The 9,366-nt window shown below is 45.5% G+C and overlaps 1 protein-coding gene across 1 annotated transcript in view; it reads left to right on the top strand.

The window, feature by feature from the left end:
• The first annotated feature begins 665 nt into the window (after positions 1-665).
• LOC144134730 (salivary cystatin-L2-like) overlaps positions 666-9,366 on the top strand; it is a 44,760-nt gene continuing 36,059 nt past the window's right edge. Inside the window, exon 1 of the mRNA XM_077667574.1 lies at positions 666-805. The gene's annotated coding sequence lies outside the window, so the exon portion shown is untranslated. The remainder of the gene's footprint in view (positions 806-9,366) is intronic.

Genomic DNA, 9,366 nt, shown 5'->3' with positions numbered 1-9,366 from the left:
AAGATTGTATCAAAGATACAGCTATCATAAACACTGTCTATGGCTAGTGTGTGCATAAATTCAAATCAGAGGTCCGACAGTTCGTCGCTCCCTATCCCTGGTCGATTGTAGTGTCATCCTTGCAACTACTAAATTCTGCCTTTATGCTTAGTTCTTAAGCTTAGTGCTATGCTTGCAGTGCACACTGCGAGGGTAGTCATTGAACCACAGGATCCTGATCTGCACCAGTAAATTTTACACCAGAAGCCGAGTTCGCCCCAAAGCCATAAAAATACTGATTTTGTCAACGAATCCTTGAGATTCCTTTTTATGCGCTTTAAATGTGCTGAAATAATTCGAAATAAAAAGCACTTCTGTCTGCTTTATATCGGAAAGAAACTATTATTTCAGCTGCATTTCTTTCTCATTAGAAGATACGAAGACTATTCCTTTTATTAGATTTATTGTACTATTTAAAGATGCATTTTGCTAAAGTTATGAATTTACTGAGCATAGGAAGATTTCTATATAGAACTGAAGCGGAGACACTTTTCTATCACAGAAAAGCAGCTGCAGCCTTTTTCGGTTTACTCGCAAAGCATATAATTTCAAGATGGCAATTCTAGACTAAGCCGTACAAGTGTTTCTTTGTCTCGCATACTAAAAATACCGAAAATTTGTGCGTTTATAGCCGGCATTAGAGGTTTCCACGTCAGCGTTCTCTCCTTTTCTCCTCGACTGCCTTTTCTAGTAACTTATTGCGATCGTGGAGCTATCTGCAATCATTTTATTTCTCCTCAGCACAAATAAGACAACCCTCAGAAAGGTAAACGCTGACAAATTTCTTGTGCATGTCCCTTACCCTCGCAAGCTATAAGCCCCGCTTGTTCTCAAACCTGATACTATTGCCGCTAAACGCTCCATAGCTGTACGTGCGTTTAGCATTCTTCAGTCTCTAAGGTAACATGTGCAATTACGTTTCATAATTCCGACAACAGCCGACAAAGAGCTCGGGTAGTGGAAGCTAAATACCAGCTAAATGGAAGCTAAATGGCGATTCGCGGAAGAAAGCCACAACAAAAAGTCAACAAATGGTGCAAAGCACCTGGTTGGCTCCGAACGCCTGCAAGCTTCAATAGAGTTCAATGGTAAAAATATTCTTTTACACTGGAGGTTATCATGCAAGTTTATCTCTCCCATAATCAGGCTAACCTGTCCTTTGTTTTTGTACTCGTTTTCTAGGGTTTTGAGAAATAAGAGCGTGTTGACGGGCAAGTTGGCTTTGCATGATATAAAGGATGTGGGCGCAAAAGTTCGACAGGGACCGAGAAGACGCATAATGACTCCCCTGAGCGTTTTCAGCCGTGGTTTTTGTTTCTTCTCGGTCCTTGTCCAAGTTTTGCGCCTACTTCTTTTACAGAAAAAGAAGCCAAGAGAAAAGCTTTGTCGCATCCAATTAGGGTTTGAGAAAGGATGAAAAAAATTGAAGGACGCTTAATCTTCGCCTATAAGAGTGGAACGCGGCAGGGTGTTTTCCATGTCCGCCTCAGAACACAAAGATTTTTCACGTAGTCAAAAATTACAACGCATTTACTAGCCCCACTTTTTCAGCTTAAACCAATGAGCCTTGTTTATGCTGGAAATTTGTGGTTCTGCAAATATCTAGACGATACGATTTTCTAATGAGTACTTGTTTTTTGTTTCGCGTAAGAGTCTGTACAGAGGTCTGATAACGATGCTCTTTCCGCCGGCTTACTATTGCTCTGTGTACGTTGACATCATGGGTCATGATATCTTCTCGCAAATGTACAAGATGCCGATTCCTCCTGGAACCAAAACGTTCTTGTTCAAATTGCACACCGAAGCTTTACCTGTTCACACCTGGATTCATAGGAAAAACATTTTTGTGCCTCTCTTAACTGCCGTCTGAGCAGTGTACCTGAAACCACTGAAAAATGTTTTATTAACTGCAAGGATGCGATTTTGTTTGGGGTGTGTTGCAGAGGACACTAAAAATATTTTTAAATTTTGCAGTGTTTGCTCCTTAGCTCCTTACCGGTTATTCAAGCTCTTTACGAACCGTTTTCCTCATTGAAATTCATAGCTTGTGGACAACGTGCATGCTGGACCGCAATGCTAAACCTCTTGTTTAAGCCAGAAGCCATTTCATCCGAATGATGCTCAAACACAGGGACATTTATGATAAGCGGTACTTTATACCGGACGTTTTCCGCTTTTGGTGCAGTGTCTATCTTTGCCCCCCTTTTTTCTGTGGTGCTTTCTGTCGGGCTAGTACAGTGTCATCACTAGCTGTGTGTATTGTAAATAATCTGTATATATCCCCTTTCTGTGCGTGCATAACCTCTAGTAGTAAATGCCATGTTGGAATACATAAATAGCGTTCCTAGCCTGTTATGCGCGTACTCGGCTCGCGGTCTCAAAGCCTTGGGTTTGAATCCCCGTATCGTAACAAGATTTTTTTATTTGTAGGTTCACGTGATAAACACCGACAACGTCAATTGCATTGACACCGGCTTTTCTGCGACACGAGCTTCTTATCGTGCCGCGTTGATATATTTTGATGGCCATTTTAAATGTGATATTTTCGTAGTGATTATACTTTCCATAAAGGAGGTCACGTCTACACTTCACAATCAGATGACGATCATAGGTTTGGCAGGGGAATTTACCAAAGTGTACGACGGCGCCTCAGTCGTCTTGACAAGAAACCTTGCCTATAGGAAGTATTTTAGTTGATTAGTAGCTAGCATATTTCCTCTCGACTAAGCACATAAATGAGATAGCTGATGGGAGCAGAGTCTGTACACTGCATTTTCTGGACGCCTGAAAGGCATCTGTTGCTACTCGCTCAACGTAATTATCACTTCCACACAACAACAAATGAACCTCATTGACAGACAAATTGCATAGTCCTGATCCCACCGTGGCCTCAAGAACGTATACACTATCATTGGTGTCCAATTTGGGGTGTAACATTCAATGTTTTAAGCGTTGATGACATTAAATATAGCCTATAAATATTTTCTCAACAATTGAAAGTGCGGAATTTTTTGTCTCAGGCAAACAGGCGGCATATTCATCATCACCACCAGACTGACTGCACCCACTGCAGGGTAAAGGCCTCTTCCATGTCCCTTCAACTAACCCTGACATTTGCCAGCTCCAGCCACCCTATGCCTGCAAACTTCTTAATCTCATCCGTCCACTTAACTTGCTGCCGCCGCTGCTACGCTTACTTCTGCTCCGGTACCCTTAAGGACCAGCGGTTATCTTGCCTTCGCATTGCATGCCCTGCCCAAGCCCATTTCTTCGTCTTGATTTGAATAAGGCTGTCATTAACCCGCGTTTGATCCCTCACCCAGTCTGCCTGCTTTCGGTCTTGATACATTGTACCTATAATTTTTCTTTTCATGGCTCGCTGCGGCACTCACCTACGGGGCAGAAATGTGGAGGCTAACGAGAAGGTTTAAGGACCTGCAATATGTTACCGTACATTACTCATGACAGAGCGAAAAACTAAAATTGGATATAAACGAAAAACCGCCTGATAGCCGCGTTCAGCCGTGTTCCCTTAGTCGCTCGTTTAAGCACTGCCCTGTCTGCCCAATGTAAATTTTCTACAAGAAGTAGGGATATACCATACTACCCCCCCCCCCCCGCGCACTTTCCTACTGAAAAAAGTGCCCAGGTTTGAATACGAAAGAAATATGATTATGGCACATTTCGTTTAACATTATACGATGAAGCTTCCAAAGCAATTCTGCCTTTAAGTGATTCCTTAGTGGAGGGCTCCGTATAACTGCCATTACGGAACAGTGGAAGGTAGTCACTCCGCGTGCCAATTATTGTACACAAAAGATATCATACACACTACCAACACTTTTGAATTTGTTTCTGAAATCAAGTCTTGATATTTATATAACTGATGTACGAGCTTTACGTCAACACTTTGTCACTCAATCTTTCTTAAATAATTGAAGAGCGTTTTTCAGGTAAGTTGTGTTTTTGCGTTTATTTTTTGTGCAAATTTCACATGTGGTCAATTGCTACGTATATCTCCTGCTCAATCGCTGTTTGCGGGCTCTAGTCAAGTCGCTTGCCTTTAAAGCGACTTTTACTCGAAGTCTCCTCCATCACTGATGGAAATAAAGAAGTTATTATTATTATTACCTGTGGCTAATTACCGTGCACTTACATCACACAGTGCATGAAAGTCGTGGGTTCGAACCCGCCCACCACGGTAGCACTTCGATGTGGGAAAAATGTGAAAATTCTGTGTACTGTGCATTGTTAGTGCCCGTTAAGAACCCCAGGTTGCCGAAATTATCTGGAGCCCTCCACTACAGAGTCCCTCATAGAGTGAGCCGCTTTGGGACGTCCATCCTAGAAAACCAAACCAAATGTGCCATAATCCTATTTGCTGACCCATTCAAACCTATATACACTATTCAGTAGGGTTCATAAACATTGTTTTGCGTTATGTTTTGCAGGCAGGTTCTCGCTTGAAGCCGGAGATGTGGACGCTAAGGCTGTAAAGCTTTCGGGGGGCCGAAAACACCAAAATCACTCAAAATTTTTGGTAACTTTTAAGCTCATGCAAATTCTATGGTAGTAGCGAATTACCTCAAAGTTCTTTGTCCTCTCTGTTGGGACCTCAGTATTCGCAGCACGCTGCTTCCTTTTTTCCCCAAGTTTTCGGCGACCGCCAGCATCAACTAGGAAGAAAAACCAGAGTATTCTAGTCGTACCACCTGCTCGGCAAGACCCTGCTGCATAACATGCGGACAACTCTTTGTCAGTGCATTTGTGAAACACAGGTTGGCAATGGCACTTTTTACCAGCTTGGAGTGAGCTGACGCATGATGCAAAAGCGCCTTTTTAGACCGAGCAGCATACTTCCAGCAAACGTTTCCGTCAGCTAACAACTTCAGATATAAATTTAGAAACCAAACGGTGTTCTCAGAGGCTAGACCTTTGGTGAAGACCATGTTCTTGGAACAGGCACTAAAAACATTTAAAATCTGGTCCGCCACAGCGCATACCTGGTGAGTTGATGATCACTTTAAAATGATTAAAAAGTCGTCCACACATCTACAATTGTTTGCGATCCACTTGTCGTGAAGTGATTTCAGCAGCGAGGAATCAAACTTGACCAACAACACGTTACACAGCACAGGCGCTACATTAGTTCATGTGCAGATGCCTTGCCTCTGTCCAGTATACATGTCACCGTGCTGTATGATAGTGGACCTTAGGTACACAGTGAGCAGTTCCAGGAAGGAGTCGAGTGCTAATCCGCCTTTCTTCTGGAATGCAACAATCTCGTTGATCTCAATCAAATTGCGCACTGCTTGTAGAGGTTCGTCCTGCAGTATAGAATAAAACAAGTCTTTTATGTAAATACGACTAAGCAGCATTGTCGCTGACAAGACCGTCGGAGTTCAACAGAACAAATGCGGAATAGCATTCGACTCCTTGCTGGAACTGCTGACTGTGTCTAGTTTTCCTTCCTCGTTGCTGTTGGTGGTCGCTGAAATCTTGGGGAAGAACAATGTAGTTACCTGCTTCCAATACTGAGTACCCAACAGAGAGGACAAGGAACTTTGAGGTGATTCCCTACTACCATGGGATTTGCATTGGCTGAAAATGTTCTAAAAAAATTTGGACTGAATTTTGTGTTTTCGGCGTCCTGAAAGCTTTATAGTCTTAGCGTCCATATCTCCGGCTCCAATTGAGAACCTGCGTGCAAAACGAAGCACAAAACGAAGTTTATGAAGTGTGCTGTAGGGGTAGTATATTCTATCCATACTTCTTGTGGAAAAAGTCACAATGAGTAGACGGGACAGTGCTTGAACGAGTGACTCAGGGAACACGGCTGAACGCTGCGTTTTGGGACAAAGGAGATTCTGGCCATACATGTGAAGCAAAGCCAAAACTGCTCAGCTTTGCTTCACAGCACTACCTTTATCGGCCGCGGAAAGTCTTGGCACGAGCGCAACTGTTCGAAGACTTTCTAATCAAAAAGAACGAACGTGTTTGCATCAGCCACCCGTCTGTTATTCTCACTGACAAAGAGTGACAATTGTTATCCGGTTTGTAATGACGTCCGGACTTTGATGAATGTGACATCTATGTGCGCTTGCGCATATAGTGGCTTGAAATACGTGGTGCAACCAAAAATAAGTGAGGTGAAAGTCCGGCGATAGTCTGTGTGTGTGTCTTCTTCTGGTCCTGCGTTTTTTTTTTCACTGTTTTTTTTTCTCTTTAACAATATGGTGGAAGGAGAAGAGATTTGCTTTTGCCGTGTTAAATTGTTAATTTTTGTAATGAATACGGAACAAATGCAATACCCACAAAGGTTTCCTTTCAAATAACTCTACTTATATTGTTTCTCTTAGCATTACAGCCATCATAACCTTGCAGGTTTGGGTTTCGGACTTTTTTCCCATTTTCGTATCAGACTGTAGGTCCTTATTTCGCACTGTCGTCGTCATAGTCGGCGTCTGCAGCGCCATCATTTTGCACGGAGGACAGTGGGAACTATATCTGCGCACATTCAAGAGCAAAAGAAGGAGAGAAGGTAGGAGACAAACAAAGGGCGAGAGGCTGGGACGGCACGGATGGCCTTCTAGGCTCTATTTTTTTTTCTCGCATATTGTTTCGGCTCCATCCTTTCATCTTTCCAGCTCTAGCAATTGAAACTCTTACGAGGAACAAGAGAGAAAAGGAGCATTTTAAGGCTATGTAACATCAGACCTGTTCGAAGCAATTCCGATATACCTACACGGAACTTCTGAGAGCACTGCAATAGCGGCGCGGAAGCGGGCATGTCATGTGGTATTTTTGTATTTCGCGAGCATCTGCAGTGAGCGAACAGAAGCCACTACGTAACAGATGGAAAGTAAGAAACTATTCATTTAGACGTTTCGGGGACCGTTCTATAACTTTCTCATTGGTCGTTTTCACTATTTTAGTTGTTTCTGAAGTTGGTTAATTAGTCGTCACTAATAATGCAATTAAGCACATTACAAGAAATTGTGTGAGTTGCTATATACAATAGCCGGCAACAAGCTTTTGCTCACGTCGGCTTAGAGTGCCGCGGCATATTTTTAAAGTCTTGCTCAAGTTAGCTTGGACACCTTGTATATAGAGTGTACTTTCGTCCTTTGATTTGCCTCTACAAACTTTGCGCCTCCCTAAGGTTTCTTAAGCATTTGGCCTGTCTGTACGTGTTTCTGCATGGCGTAGATATGCAAGCTGGTCGTCTAATTCTATCCAATTCAGTGCGCATTCTATTTTACGCAAGGTAGCCTCTATCAGCCTTCATTGCTGTTGCGATAATGACCTCCAAACTTGTAGTTGGACTTCTTTGCGCGCCTTTTTCGTATTATTTTTAAATGGCGTTCAATCAAAGTGCGCGTGTTTAGCTGGGCCGGAAGCCGCCAGACCAGGAATCTTGAGGTAGGTTTGTATGTCGTTACTCCCATGGTACTGCACATCACAAACCCGCTGCACACGCAGGTGCAGTAATCGCGAAACTAGCGTTACGTTCAGGCAACTGCTGTAGGAACTACCTCGCAGGAATGTCGAGCTGCCGTCTTTCATTACATGAAGCTCGTCATCTGAAGCAAACAAGGCCAGATTCCTTTTTCCGGCTTTGATTCTAATACTTCTCCACAGTTAGGGGTGTTCATTGAAATAACTGCCAATACTCCAAGAAGCCCGGGTATCCTTCATGATGGCCTTCAGCCTCTCCCAGTTCAATTGAGAGGAAGGGGAGACGTTCGCCGCAATTTATTTATTCATTTGAAAATACTGCAGCCCCATTCTAGGGGCTATAGCAGGAGTGGTCGCATATGATGTGGTACATTTCCACCAATAAAAGAGTGTGTGATGCGCCACCAGCGCCCTCAGCTCTAGCGGCGGCCTGACGCTTGCTCAGGCGGGAGAAGCAAGGTGAAGAAAAGGAAGTGAGACGCGGGGCGCGGGGCGAACGGCACGAGGAGACGAGCTCGAGCAACGGAGCAGGCGAGGTCACGGCTGAACGGCTTCCTGAACCCGGGTGACCAGGCCTGGGGAAGCCGTCCTCGCCCAGTTCTGCTCAACCAGGAGCCTGCCGTCTCGTGTCTCCTGCCTGTCGCTCGCTGCCTCGGAGTGCGGGCGCCGTGCCGGGAACAGGCAGGTGCTGCCTGCCCGGAGATCCTGCCGGCCTTGCTGTGGGATCGTGCCTGCCGTCCCGTGGCTGGGACCCCCTGCCGTGAAAGGGTGCCTTCCTGGCCGTGCCCGGGTGCCCAGACCTGGGCGGCCGTCACCTTTCTGGTGCGTCGTCAGCGCCACCGGTGCTGGTGCTCCGCGCCCGGCTTCCGGCCGCAGGAAGAACAACCCTGCGGAGGTACCTGGCCCCGGCGCCTTTCCGGCGACGGGCCGCGGAACCTCACACCGGAGCCACTCCTCGACCCTCGGCCGCACAGCTCCATACCCATCAGTGACTGCTCTCCTATATTAAGTAAACCATTTTTGTTACATCTACGGACGTACACGGTCTGGGACGACTTTTCTGGATCCTCCGGGGCCCCACCTCGGAGGACGCTCGAACCTGCTGGGGGCCTTTTCCCCTCACAAAATTTGTGGCGAGCCTGCCAGGATATGCCCCCCCTTTGAGAAGTTTTTTTTTTCCGAAAAAAAAACTTGCACCAAGCACTGGTCGGCGGACTGCACCACACCACACCACACTGAACACTTTCCCACGCGCACCACCGTTCACTGGCTGTCATGTTGCACACACACAAAACACACAACAAAAGTGTAACTACACAGGCACCACCAAAGGAAGTTCACACAAAAAGATTGGTTACCCGACCAGTCAATAGAAAGTCACAGCGATAGAGTTCTCACAGGGTCATGACCGGCTTAAATAATCTGCACCAACGTTATCAGAGCCTTTAATATGTTCAACCCGGAAAGTATATTCCTGTAGCACCAGACTCCATCGTAGCACACGGCTATTTAAATGCTTCGCCTGCGTCAAGTATTGAAGGGGCTCATGGTCTGTCTGGATAGTAAAAGTGCGACCATACAAGAAAATATGAAATTTGCCGACCGCCCAGATTAGTGCTAAGCATTCTCGTTCGATGGCGGAATAGTGTGTTTCGCGCTGAAGCAGCTGCCTGCTGGCATACGCCACAGGATGAAGCGTACCGTTGTGTTCTTGCAAAAGAACTGCACCTAGACCCTTCCCAGAGGCGTCGGTACGGAGAATGAACTCCTTTGCGAGATCAGGCGCCCGCACAACTGGTCGGGAGGCAAGAGCTTGTTTCAAGGTTTCGAATGCCTTTTCGCGCTCGGGAGTCCAATGCACATGATTAC

The sequence above is a fragment of the Amblyomma americanum genome, chromosome 5 (assembly GCF_052857255.1).
Source record: "Amblyomma americanum isolate KBUSLIRL-KWMA chromosome 5, ASM5285725v1, whole genome shotgun sequence".
Classification (NCBI taxonomy): domain Eukaryota; kingdom Metazoa; phylum Arthropoda; class Arachnida; order Ixodida; family Ixodidae; genus Amblyomma; species Amblyomma americanum.
The sequence above is the reverse complement of the archived record's forward strand: the minus strand, read 5'-3'. Positions and strand labels throughout refer to the sequence as shown.